Genomic DNA, 13957 nt, shown 5'->3' on the forward strand with positions numbered 1-13957 from the left:
TGGTCTTTGAAATACAGTGTCACCCATTGCTTCACCAAATGTTGGAATTAAGAACTTCAGTGATAAAATACTGCTAAATCTAGTGCTGCCATTTTTCGTCATATATTTCTGAGAAATGTGTAAATAATAGTGTTTAGGCATCACATTGGGAAAGGTCTCACAAAACTGCACAGAGTAGCAGGTTCAGTGTCAGATAATGTGTATTCTACAGATGCTGTACATCTAAATTCAGAGCACAGAATATGCAATAAACACCTCATAATATTACACTCTGTAAAATGTTGATGTCATAGGTAGATAAAAAGTAAAGATCATGACCCCTCTGCATGGGCAATAAAGCCATGTATAAAGTACAACTGCCTTCATTTTGTAGTTCATCCTAAGTATGTTCTGTGTTTCATCAACTGAGTGCAACCTTGACATCAGTTGCCTGACTTTAAATTCCAGTGTGACATATCTATGTTTTATAAACAGCTTATCTCAGGAGCAGTACCAATAAACCATTCTCAGAGCTGCCTACTAGCTGTTCGTACCTAAGCTTTCCTAAATGACAGTTGTACTGCTGCTTCTGATGATACTTGAGCCATTGCTGACTTGACAACAATAGGTAAATTAAATCACTTCTCAGCATGGAGCTCAGTATCAGCTCTCACTGCCAAGAGCTCCACATTGTTTGGATCAGCAGTGTGCATATACATTGTACTTTTACCCAACTGCACAGCTGATCCAACAGATACTGTTATTACCCAGTCCTTCCATTTATTTTTCTGCTTCAAGCCCATTGCATTTTAGTTCTGACCTGCTTCTCCCTTGTATACAGATAGCCATCTACATGAAGCAGATCCTTTGGTTTCTGGGACTTCACATTGGTGTAGGTTTCAACCCCTCTTTTTGGATCTATGCAGTCATTTTGTGAACTTACTTGTACCATCACAATAACTGCAGTGCCTTTTACATGTCCAAGTCAGCACACTTTTAAATCAGAAGAAAAGCATACTTAGTGTGCAATACCCTTCGACCACTTATGTTCAATAAACTGATCATTTGATTATATGTGTATTCAATGTTTCTCCTCATGTGCATGCATCTGTGATGTAACTATATGATCATTTAATACACACCCATATACAAGTATCTATGTATGTGTGCATTTATTTCTTTTTTATTCATACTCTTTCTTACATGTCTGTGATGGGTAAGCAGTTATGTCCAAATGGGCATAGAGACAGAGATAATACGCTCCACTGATGCATGCATAAAGAATTAGAAATAAGATTCTGCAGTAAGAACATATATGCAATCACTTAACAGATGCAGAAACAAATAGAAATCAGTAAATGACAATCAGCTTTAGTACTGCTAAATTCAGTTATCAGTTAATTGCACATTGTCTTAAACAAATGTATAGATAAACAGAACTGAGTATTTTATGTTATATTTTAATCTCATAAGCAACCAACCTTAATCATCAGTTAATGAAACAGGAGACTGAGGGTACTGCAAAGTCAAAAGTGGGATGTATGGCATCAGGTATGGAACACAAAAATCCATCCTACAAAAAAAAAAGAGAGAGAGAGAGAGAGAGAGAGAGAGAGAGAGAGAGAGAGAGAGAGAGAGAATAACAGCAGTTAGGAAAAGGGCATTCCTGGAATGAGTTCAAAATGGGTGTATGTAGGCTAGAACAAATTTGATATGATTGATGAATGTAAAATATGTGCCTTGAGAGAAATTACAAGATAACAGATTTATATATGAGGTTAACTTTCCAAATATGAGACAACAGAAGTACAGTACATGTAATTAGGGTGAAATACTAATAACTTGAGATGAATATGAGAGAACATTTTATTAAATGATTCATTTACTTGCTGGTGTAAATGACAGAGGAACTTATTTCACAAACATCTGAAGCATAATATATGATATATAAATTGTTCCAGCTGGAAATGGTTGTGGATCAACTCCTAGCTCCAAATCCAACAAAACAAATGGCATATTTCCAGAAATGCACCTGTTTCTGATTTTCTTTTCTTTTCCTTACTTTTTTTCTTTCATCCTAAGCTACCCTTTACTTCCAATTCTCATTAAATAGTATTTAAAGAACTTTCTGGACATTTGCCCTAGCTGTTTGGAACCCCACACAATATATGATACCTCTCTAGTCCTCTGTGTTTTCGTTACAATTTACAAATGCAGTTGCTTCAAGTCAAACCCAGATTTAACACTGTATTTTATTTATTATATTCTGTTCTACATTTCTTCCTTAGATACTTCAAATGAATTATGTCATCTTCAACTTAAATTAAAATAATGTGCATTCTGTATGTACTACTCAGAGTTATGTACCGCTTCTTTCCCATGTTGGGTGCATATATTAGTACCATGCCATGATTCTAGCAAATGCAGCTGTTACCATCTATTGTCAACACAGGAAGCACCATTTTGCTTTTCTGTATATTGCTAATCAGCCCTATTATTTTTCTTTCCATCTGTATTATTGAATTTTCAGCTTTTTGCTCCAACTGTACCATTTCATTTGTGTCAAATTTCAGCTGAAAATGGCCTTTTGATTATCACACTTATCTGGGCAACAAATAAACAAATGAATGAATGAAAGAATGAATGAAAAATACATAGATAGCTTATACACCCTATATCTAGTGATTCCCTCCATCTAGTTGAAGTATAGGGCACTCTATCAGTAAATCTTAATTCATTCATTCATTAATTCACTCTGAGTACTCCAGAGTACTCTAGTAAATTGACTGCCTCAGACTGTTAGGTCATCACTTGCACTGTTCACTCAGTGACAGACTTCACTTTCTGTGTGTAGTCATCTGCTAGTAACCTTCAGGTTAGTGTACAGGCTTGGTAATTTCATGACGTCTGGGTGCCCTATTAATTAAGTTACAGCAAGGGTGGTCAGGGTGCAAGTAGATAGTTTGATACCAACTTTCACAAAATTTTTGATAAAATGATAAATGATGTTTGATATCCTTTAAACCACACATAGATGAGTCCATAAGGTAAAGTAACATAACAAAGACTCTTCAGAAACCCATACAAATGTGTTGCTTGTGATGGCTAGAGGCAGAATGAGAGGCAACTTAATTAAAAAAAAAAAAAAAAAAAAAAAAAAAAACAGCATATTAGTAGTACTATGATCCAGGCACTAAAAATGTGTTGCTTTCCATTTCTAAATAATTGTGTCAGTTAACACAAGTTACAAATCACTGTAAATTTCAGATAGTTTCACCTTGATACAATGCAATTTCAACTCATCCAGCTTTGCTCATTACATAATTTGGGAACATGAGGTATTTGTTCAAAACTTGAAGTGGAATAACTTGTGATCAAGGGCTGTAGTCATCAGAGAAATGACAAAGATTTGAACTTTGAAGAACATCTCCCCAAGAGGGAAATGGTTTGGAAATTAGTATAAAGCAAGTGGCCCTATTCCCACAAAAGGCCAGCATTCTTAAGCTTGCACAAGTCCTTTGTTATAATCACATTGTCAACAAAAGCTTCCATTTTTGGTGTTTGACAAGTAACAGTACCTACATACTTGGCAGTTTTATTAATTTATGTTTTGTAAATTTAAATATTCACAAAGAATCTTTTAAATTTCTCTAATTAATAACAGCAGACAGAGCAAACAGGAGAGGCAACAGACTACCTTAAGTAGTGTGAGATATCTTTTTCTACTTTTTGTCTTGTATATTTTAATAATTCTTTGATAACTTGATATAACACATAAATAAGGAGGTATAGCTTCTTTGTAGAGCTATAACGATTCCAGTTTTTTGAAATATAAGCTGGGAGAGTGATAAAGATACAGCAAGTTGATAAAAATTGTTATATTGAGGGCTAATGTTTGTTTTACTTCTTTAAATTAGCAAATATGGCCAAATAACTTTATAGAAGAAATTAGATTAAGCATTAATGAATGAGGCATGGTTTAGTAGTTTATGAAACATTAAGATTGTTTTGATATTTGTGAAATTTAAGTCTTTGTTTATATTGCTGATAATTGCAACGAATCAGTGTAATATATATATAAATGCACTGTTTTTAAATGCTCACAAATCTATACATTTAAAGAATTATTAAACAATGTTGAATGCAGAAATTTAGAAAATAGTGTTGATTTGTGCAGGGGTACATACATGCAAGATGCTGATTTATAAATGTCTGTTTAACCTGTTTTACATTCAGCAAATGAGACATCAGAAGTGTCCATGATCTTTGCACTGAGAATGTATTTTTGATATGTTATGACTGTGGGCCAGATTCAGGAAGGCTTACACGGAGTTCAAGAGTAGTGTAAGCCTCCGTGTAAGCCTCCTGATTCAGGAACAGCCCAAATCTCCGTGTAAGAGACAGCTAACACGTCTCTTACACGGACTGGGCGTGGAAATGCTCAATACCTCATTTGCAGCTCAAAGATATGCAAATGAGGTATTTGAGCGATCCACGAAGCAGAAACCAGTCATTGTAACAGACGTGTTAGCTGCAGAAATGTACTCAGCTGACAACTGAGTACATTTCTGCAAAATTAAAAACGGAGCTATGTCAGCTCCAAATAAAGGGTGCATATGTTTCATTAAGCATGCCAATGGCCAAATATGTGGCCATTGGCATGAAAAAGTGTTTCAAAAATAAGTTATATAACTTTTTTTTTTTCACGGGATTTTTGTGTTTAACTGCAGCGCACACCAGCAAACGGGTGCGCTACCTAAAACTGAAAACCGAAGCTTATAAACCCACAATTGTGGGATTTATGTATTACATTGAATGTCAATGGAGGGACTTGCAGACCAAAAACAATATGGCCTCCGTTTAGTGGTTGTCAAGGGGGGGAAGCTCCGTGTAAGACATGTAACTAGTCATTACTAGGCAATCCTATGTAAATGAGGGTTACAATACTGAATCACACTGTCACATAGTTAATGAGCACTGTCTGAGTAGTGTAAGAGTTAGAGACGAGGGAGGAACAGAGTAAGAGGTAGGTGACATCATGGGGGGGATGATAGCAATAAATGTACCAGATTGGAGGGCAATGTAAGGTAACAGATGACAGACAGACATCAGGGAGAGAGGTGTGTCCCAACAGAACACTAGGAAAGTCAAGAAATTGAGGGTATACGCTATCCCTACACTCAAAGTTTCTTGATATACGTGCATCTTGCGCGCTGCGTGTAAGGCAGGTTCAACATGTGGGGCGTGTTGCAAACCGTACAACGGTTTGCGCGGCGTCTGCGTGTGGAAGGCAGTGTCTTGGCGTGTTTTAGCATGAATCAGCCTAGCTAACACCGTGTAAGGATGTGTGCACGTGTAACACCGTGTAAGGATGTGTACGCGTGTTTAAGTGACTGTAAGCGTGTTTAAGCTGGTGTGTACATTGCTCCCCCTCAGGAAACAGAAATGAAACAGGAAACAACTAAAATCCAGGGAAACTGCCAGAAGATACTACTGGAGTTAATTGGTGGAAACAATTAGAAGCAGGCAATTACACAGGCAGACTAGAAGCCCAACCCAGCACTTAAAACACTGCAAGGAGCAGTGCAGGCTGTTTCTCACAACAGATACTGCCAGAAACTAAGCTATCAGAATTGAAAACTGAAAAAAGCTGAACTCAGAGCAGAAATGCTAGGGGCTGCCATAGCTATTATAGTCAGGCATAGGCGAATTGCTGAGGGTGGTGACAATGCAGATGCTGACAGACAACCCAGAGTGAGGAGAAGGAGAAGAGTATACAGGCCCAGGGTCACCTACCATGGGTTACATGAGCTGGAGATAGTAGAGCGCTATAGAGTGGACAGAGAGCTCCTGCAGCAGATTGTTGAGCTGTGCAGGCCACGCCTCACACACAGAACCAACAGAGGGGAACCCATCCCAGTGGAAAACAAGGTATGTGTTGGCCTAAGAATACTAGCAACAAGTACCTTCCAGAGACCAACTGGCGATATGATGGGGATATCACAGGCATCAGCCTCCAGGGTACTACACCAGTTCCTGGATGCCATGTCAGCACATGTCGGTGATCATGTATATTTCCCCAATGCCCGTGAGGTATTGGCCAGCAATATGCGTCTCTTCCAGCAAATAGCAGAATACCCTGAGGTACTGGGTGCTATAGACTGCACGCACATACGCATCAAAGCACCAGCAGGAGACCGGGGTAGAGCCTACATTAACCGCAAGGGATACCCCTCCATCAACTGCCAGGTCATGTGTGATGCCCAGGGCATAATAATGAATGTGTGTGCTGGCTGCCCTGGGAGCTACCATGATTCCCATATCTGGCATCTGACGCAGCTGTACCAATCATTTGCCAATGGGGACTTCCCACACGGACACCTAGTGGGGGATGCAGGTTATGCACTTGAGCCGTGGCTGATGACACCCATCAGAAATGCACACACACCTGAACAGGAACACTATAATGAGGCACACGCACAAACATGTAATATCATAGAGCGTGTGTTTGGGCTGCTCAAGTCACGGTTCCTGTGTCTGGACACATCTGGTGGAGCCTTGCAGTACACACCAACTACATGTACCCAAATGATCATGATATGTGCTATGCTACATAATATGATCCTGCGGAAACAGCTGCAGCAGGACCAGCACAGGGCTGGGCCAAACATCCCCCCACCATTGCTAAGGCCACCACAGGCAGGGGGTGACTCGGAGGAGGAACAACCTGACCTTGTCCCAGTAGGCAGAAGGAGGCATGCCCAGTATGCCCTGGCCTTGGCAAAGAGGCAATGCATAGCACATATGCTTGGTCAGTAGGAACACTGGGACTGATACCCACTCTGACTCACTCATACAGTAATAGGGATGCCTAACATGACACAACCTGCTGCCAAACATGTACAGGGAGTGTAGTATGTGTATCCGACAGAGGTGGCCCTGCAGCACCACCTGAGGCATGAATGCCATGTGTTAAGTACTGTAATGTCATGTACCACATGCACACCTGAGGACCCCAACTAACATCCACCCTCAAGAATCATAAACCACAAAAACACAAACCCACCTCATGGGTACCACAAGGGATAGGAACCTAGATGTAATGCTACCCAATGCCAGAAGTATAAACATCAAGATGTGTGGTGTGTAAACACACACAGTATAGAGAATGTAGATATCAGTGCTGTAATAGAAAACAGGGTCAAAGCCCACATCAGCACCCTGACACTACCAGGTCACACGTCATACAGTGATGTACATGTGCAAATACATGGAACAAGATACAAAATGAGGGTGACTAGCAATAAATAGCATGGATAACCACACACCCATGTTTGTACCACAACAAGAAGCAACATGGAATAGCCATGGTCAAAACCAATGGCTAAAACTCACTACTACTATATAGCTTGCTGCAGACCACTGTCCTAATAGCAGGAACTGCCCCAGGCCTATGTGCATAGGTTCATAGGTTCATACTAGGCTATCTGCCCTAGGGCATTAATAAGCCTATCCCAGAGTTTTGTGGCTTCTGCCACCCCTTCAAGTTGATGGATAATATGCCCATTATTTTGCTGTGCCTCTGTCAAGCAGTGATACTGAGGTCATCCCTGGGGTATACCTGCAATCTCCCATCCATTGGTCAAGATCTCACTTGAACGAAGCCAGTGAGGTGCTCAGCCTCACATGTACCAGGATGTTGTTCCACAGCATAGGGACTCTCTGGGTGATGAATCTGTCCCTCCAGCACATTTTATTAATATCTGTGTTGAGGTTTAGGTCTCCTGCCCTTGTAGTTCTTATGGATGTAGAGGTCTTGAGGTGAAGCATGTTCAATAATTCTGGGTTGGACATAGCCTTGTATGTCAGGCACAGGTCACCTCTGAGCAGACGGTAAGTGACTGAATACAGCTGGAATCCCTTCAGTTGGGCAGCATAAGAAATATGTTTTAGACCCTTTCACCTCCTGTTGAGGAATTTGTGGGCCCATCCAATTGCCGCGGGTGTTGGGTCAGATACATTCTGAATGGGGCATTGTGTGCAATCATTGGTCTGATGAGTGATGAGTACAGGGGAACAATGACCTCCCTTGATCTAGATGTGAATCCCTGCATGATGAGGTGGCCAATGTAGAAGGCCTTCCAAACTACCCTGGCAATGTGAGTGTCAAACAAAAGGTTACTGTCAACCTGGGTGCCCAGGTCCCTGATAACCTCCTCTGTGCTTAGAGGATTGCCACCTAGATGGGAAGTAGTGGTAACCTTGTTCTTCCTGAAGGGTATGGCTATGCATTGTTTAGTGTTTAATGTACGGTCATGGCTGTGGCACCAGTTATCTGTGTCTATGAGACCCTTCTGAAGGATGTCTGTGTCAGATGGGTTTCCAACTATGCTTCCCAGTTTGCAGTCATCGTCAAACTTTGTCAGCCATAATCCTCCTGTGTTTGCTCGTACTTCTGAAAAGTAGATGCTGAACAAATGTGGGCCCAGGACTGAGCCCTGTGGGACACCACCTGTGACAGCTCTGGAGTGTGACATGGCACCAGCAACTTCGACCCTGTGTGTTCCGTCACTTAGCTAGTTTGCAACCCATGCTGTGATGTATGGGTTCACAATTAAGCTGGTGATGTTTTCAATGATACCTGAGTGGGGTATTGTGTCGAAAGCCTTTGCCAGGTCAAGGTAGGCTGTGTGGACTGCCCTGCCCACGTCAATGGCCTGGGTGACTGTTTTGAAAAAGTCAACCAAGTTTAAAAGGCATGATCTGCCCTTGATAAAGCCAAAATGGATTGTATCCAATGTCTGCAAGTCCCCTATGTCTTCATTTATAATTCCCATTATGATCCTCTCCATAGCTTAGCAGAACAGGCTTGTCAAGCTGATGGGATGGTAGTTTCCGGGGTTGGTGGAGGCACCTCCTTTGTGAAGTGGGTCCACCATTGCCGTATGCCACTCCTTGGGCACATATCCTGAGGTGAGGCTAAGATTAAACAGCTGCCCTAACTGCGGGTGTAATTACTCATTGAGTTCATGGAGCACACAACTGGGGACACCATCTGGTCCCATGGATAAAGTGTTTTCTGCCTTGGATAGAGCAGTTCCCACCCCAGCATTGGAGATGTTTGGTGGGCTACAATCCTCTGGTGTAGATACCCTCCAGTTGGGGGAGGGAGGAATCTGCAATGAACCTGTCAGCCAGTATGTTGGCAATGTCTGTAGGTGCAGTGATATCTACATCATTCGAACTAATTCTGAGCATATCTGGGAGTTCCTCCCAGGTTTCAAACATAGGCAAAAAGGCCTCATGATTGTCCCTTGAGTCCTGAGTGGGTTTACTCTCAAAACTTGCCTCGGATGATTGTATGGGGAACCCAGTGTTTTACTCACAATGAGCAGGGTGTCTTCCCTCCTACAGATTATGCTCTATCTTGTAGTAGCTCCTTCCTTGTGTTGTAGAGCTTGTTTATGGCTAGGGTCCACCAGACTGGATGCTTGCCTGTGGTACAAAGAGTCTTTGTTTTGTTTGGGATTGCCTGATCCATGCAGTCCTGGAGGTGCTGGTAGAAGGCATTTGTAAGTGATACAGTGGCTTGGGTAATGGTGTCCGCTGGCTTGGGGGCCTTGAAAGAGACCACACCAGTCCTTAGAAATGTGAAGTCGGCATTTGAGAAGGTCTTCACTGTTTGTTTTTCCATCTGGGGTGTGGGTGGGATGTGGACTCCCACTGAGAGTAGTCCATGATCTGATCTCACCAATGATGGGTATACTGCTGGTGTTGAACAGTGTGACCCCATGTTCGTGATGATGAGCTCTAGTATGTTGCCTCCACTTGAGGGGATTGGGACCAGTTGTTCCATGGCATTTCAGTGTATGAACTCATGGAATCTTTGTGTTAGAGTGTTGTGGCATGATTAGTGATCCCAGTCTATATGTGGATAGTTGGAATCACCCAGTAGGATGCTGTTTGGAGATACATTTATCCCCTTCAGTGTTTGCAGGATAGCTGTGTGAGGTACCTGAGTTTGAGAGGGTGGCATGTAACATGCTACAAACTGCAGAGCAGTCTTGCCTACGGTCACTGGCACCTGGATGGTCTCCGATACATCGTGTGTTGCCACCAACAATGAGGTGAGGGTGTCCTTGATGAATATGGACACCCACCACCCTTCTTGGTGTTGTCTGGATGCTGGTGCCGGAATGCATGATATAAGGTAACACCCGATAGTGCCGGGGTGCTGTCAGAAGCTGTGAATCAGGTTTCAGGCACAGCACAGACATCAATGTGCTACATACTGAGAAGGGCATAGAGTGTGTGCAGCTTGAGGTTGAGACCTCTGGCATTGAGCAGCAGTACCCTTAGTGTCCTTCCTTTACTGTGTTCTAGGGTGGTAGGTGTAGTATCTGAATCTTGCATAAAAAAGGCACAATGGGGGTGGCAAGAGCATCATCCGAAATCCAGAAGCCCAGGGGTGACAGGTGCAAGCCGTCCCTTGCAAATCACTGTGGCCTGTCCAGCATGTCGTCCCAGGCAGACAGACATTGGACCCCCTTTGAATGACACCATAGTCTAAGCAAAATAATACAGCTGATCATCTTGTCTCTGTTTATGTGGCATCATACTTGGTGAAGGTAGGATACTGCTGAAGGTCAGGGTCATACCTGCCTGGCCTACATAATCAGAGGGATCCTCTATGTCTCTTTCCATGTAGTCCAGGGAGGTACATCTCAGGTCGTTCACACCAGCATGGATAATGACTGGGTCAGACCTGTACTTGCAGTTGAGTGACCTGAGTGCTTGCATTATGTGGTGGATTCCAGTGCCCGATAGGCAGCTTATTGTGATCTCCTCCGTACCCGATCTGGTGAGCGGGACGTCAGTGTGTCTGACTATGGAGTAACCATAGACAAGTGTGTCTGGCATTGTTTTTGGCCTTAAGGGCTGTGACTGTTTGGCACAGCGACTCTGTGGTCAATGTGTTGCACGTGCTGTGCCCTGTGGAGGCAGTTGTGTGAGTGTCTGCTGTGGTGGCCACTGCCATTCCGGTAGAATCCTGATCAGAGCCTCCGAGAGTGTCTCTGTGTGTCTATTTGTATGATCTTAAGTTGTGATAGTGCCATGTGAGACTGGATTTGTGATGTGTGTGTGGTTACCTTCACCTTCTCTCTGGTCTTGCTAGTCCTATGTTGAGAGAGCTCAGCCTCCACTTTGGCTATATAGTTGCATCTCTCACATGTATGTGTGTTTTATGGCAGAAGGAGAGGGTTGTCAGTGTACATGAGGCAAGTGTAACATTGCCTCAATATTCCCAGGTTCACCAGCTGAGCAGGAGAGGACACTAGCAACTGATCTCTAGACATGCTAGAAGGAATAGACAAAACAATGTTGGAATACAGGGAGATATCAAGCCCCCCAAACCACATCATACTGTTTGATTGACAATAGCTACACATACACCGGTGTTTCATAGTGTCATAGTCTACTACTAGCCTATCTGCCCTAGTGCATGTATAAGCCTAGCCATAGTGATGTGGCTATTGCCACCCCTTATACTGGTAATAAGTGTACAGAAGATTCTGATGATTGTGCCTCTGACTTAGTAGTGACACAGTATGACCCCCTTACGTAATTGAATAACATGACTGTGCCTCTGTCTAGTCTGTGCCTCCGTCTCAAATGCAGTTGTCCAGATGTCTCCTGAAGAGAGTCAGTGAGGGACTCTGTCAAACATGGACTGGGATACTCTGCTAGAGTGTGAGATGCCTCTGAGTTATGACTCTGTCCCTCCAGCATGTCCTATACATGTATGTGCTGAGGTTCAAATCCTCAGCTTCCATGACTCTGGTGGATTTGGATTGCTTGCAGTGGAGCATGTCCACCAAATCCTGATTGGACATGGTCTTGTATGTCAGGCATAGGACACCTGTACGTATGCAGTATGACACTGAACAAAGCTGGATTTCCTCTATTCTGGAAGCATCTGACATGTGTTGAAGAACCCTGATCTTCATGGTAGGTACCTTTGGGGTGTCTCCAGCTGTTGCAATTGCTGGGTGAGGTACATACCATATGGGGCTTCGTATTCAATCATGGGCCTGATAAGGGAGAAGGATAGTGGAACAATGACCTCCTATGATCTTGATGGAAAACTCTCCATGATAAGGTGGGCAAGATAAAAAGTCTTCCTAACCACTTTGGCAACAGGGGTGTCAAAAGAGATGTCACTATCTACATGTGTCCCCAGGTGTCTGATTTGTTGTCTGTGCTCAGTGGGTTGCTGTCTATGTATTGATCTGTGGGTACTTTGTTCCTCCCAAAGGGGATGAATACACATCAGTTGCATTCAGTTTCAGGCCATGTGTCTGGCACCAGCTATCTGCCTCTGTGACGGCATTCTGTAGTATTTGTGTGCCGGCTGATGTATTCACTATGGTGCCTAGGTTGCAGTCATCTGCAAACTTTGTCAGCCACAACCCCCCTATGTTTGCTTTCACATCTGAAAAGTAAATACCAATTAAGAGGGGTCCCAGGACACATCTTTGTGGGACACCACCTGTGACTGGCTTCAAATCTGACAAGGCACCTGCAATGTTGACTCTATGGGTTCTGTTTCTTAGCCATTTTGCAACCTATCCTGTGACATATGCCGTTATATGTCAGCTGTTGAGCTTGGCTATGATGCCTGAGTGTGGTATTGTGTCACAGGCCTTAGCCAAGTGCAGGTAGGCTGTGTGGACTGCGTAGCCCTCATCGATGGCCCTACTGACAGTTTCATAGTAGTCAACTAGGTGCAAAAGGCAGGATATGCCCTGTACAAAGCTGAACTAGGTGGGAACAAGGGTCCGTAGGTCAGTAATGTGTCTGTGTAAGAGCTCCATAATGACTCTCCCCATATCTTTGCAGACAAGGCTGGTTAAGCTTGTGTGGTGGTAGTTGCCATGGTCTGTGGAGGCATCTCCTCTGTGGAGTGGGACCACTGTTGCCTTTCGCCACTGTTCAGGTACATATCCTGTAGCAAGACTAAGGTTAAATAGCAGTTGTATCAACGGGTCCAGCCCCTTCTGGAGTTCACATAGCATGCAACTGGAGATACCAGCAGGTCCCATGGATGCTGTGTACTTGTCTTTGCTGAGTGTGGCTCTCACATGGACATCCAAGATGACAGTGAGGTTACATACAGCAGTGATAACTATCTTCTTTTGGGGTGAGGGAGGGTAAATCGCACTGAAGCTGGCCGCGCGGATGTTGCCAATATCTGTCAGGTCACTGGAATATATGTTGTTGTGTACCAACTCTGAGCATATCCGAGGGTTCACAACCAGGTGTCTGACATAACTGAAGAAATCAGTGTGGTTACCTTCATTGTCTTTGGTGATTTATGTCCCCAAGTTGACCTTGCATGTCTTTATGAGATAATGTAGCTTTCTACTAGTGCTGATCACAGCTGTCTTCCCTTTTGGAGATGTAGCTCTGTCTTGCATTAGTAACCGTCATCTGTCATACAGTCTGTTTATGGCTGGGGTCCAACAGACAGGACACTTTCCCTTTGCGGAGATGGTCCTGTTTTTATTTGTGATTGCATGGTCCATGCTGTCTGACATCTAGCTGGGAGGTCATTATGGTTCTGCAGTTATCTTTCATCAGCATTAGAAATTACCACAACAACCCCTGTGGGGTGTACCTCATGCAGACACATCCAGCACCTGTAAAGTCCACAACAGTACCTCACCAGGAGTATGACAGAGCTGGAACACATGTAATGTGTAGTCTGATTACACAGAGTGCAGCTCCACACACTGCCATGCTGTCCACCCAGATGCAAGCTGTGCCTGATGTAGAAAGCCATGTCCAAGCTGGAATCAATGCACATGCTGCACCTTGTACAATCTGAATGGCAGGGAGCTATGCACATGAGGGACCTGAACCCCAGCACTGACATATATAGGACAGGCTGTACTGCATTATCCAAAACACAGAAGCA

This window comes from Protopterus annectens, chromosome 1.part0 (assembly GCF_019279795.1).
Source record: "Protopterus annectens isolate FY-2018-M chromosome 1.part0, PAN1.0, whole genome shotgun sequence".
Lineage (NCBI taxonomy): Eukaryota > Metazoa > Chordata > Ceratodontiformes > Protopteridae > Protopterus > Protopterus annectens.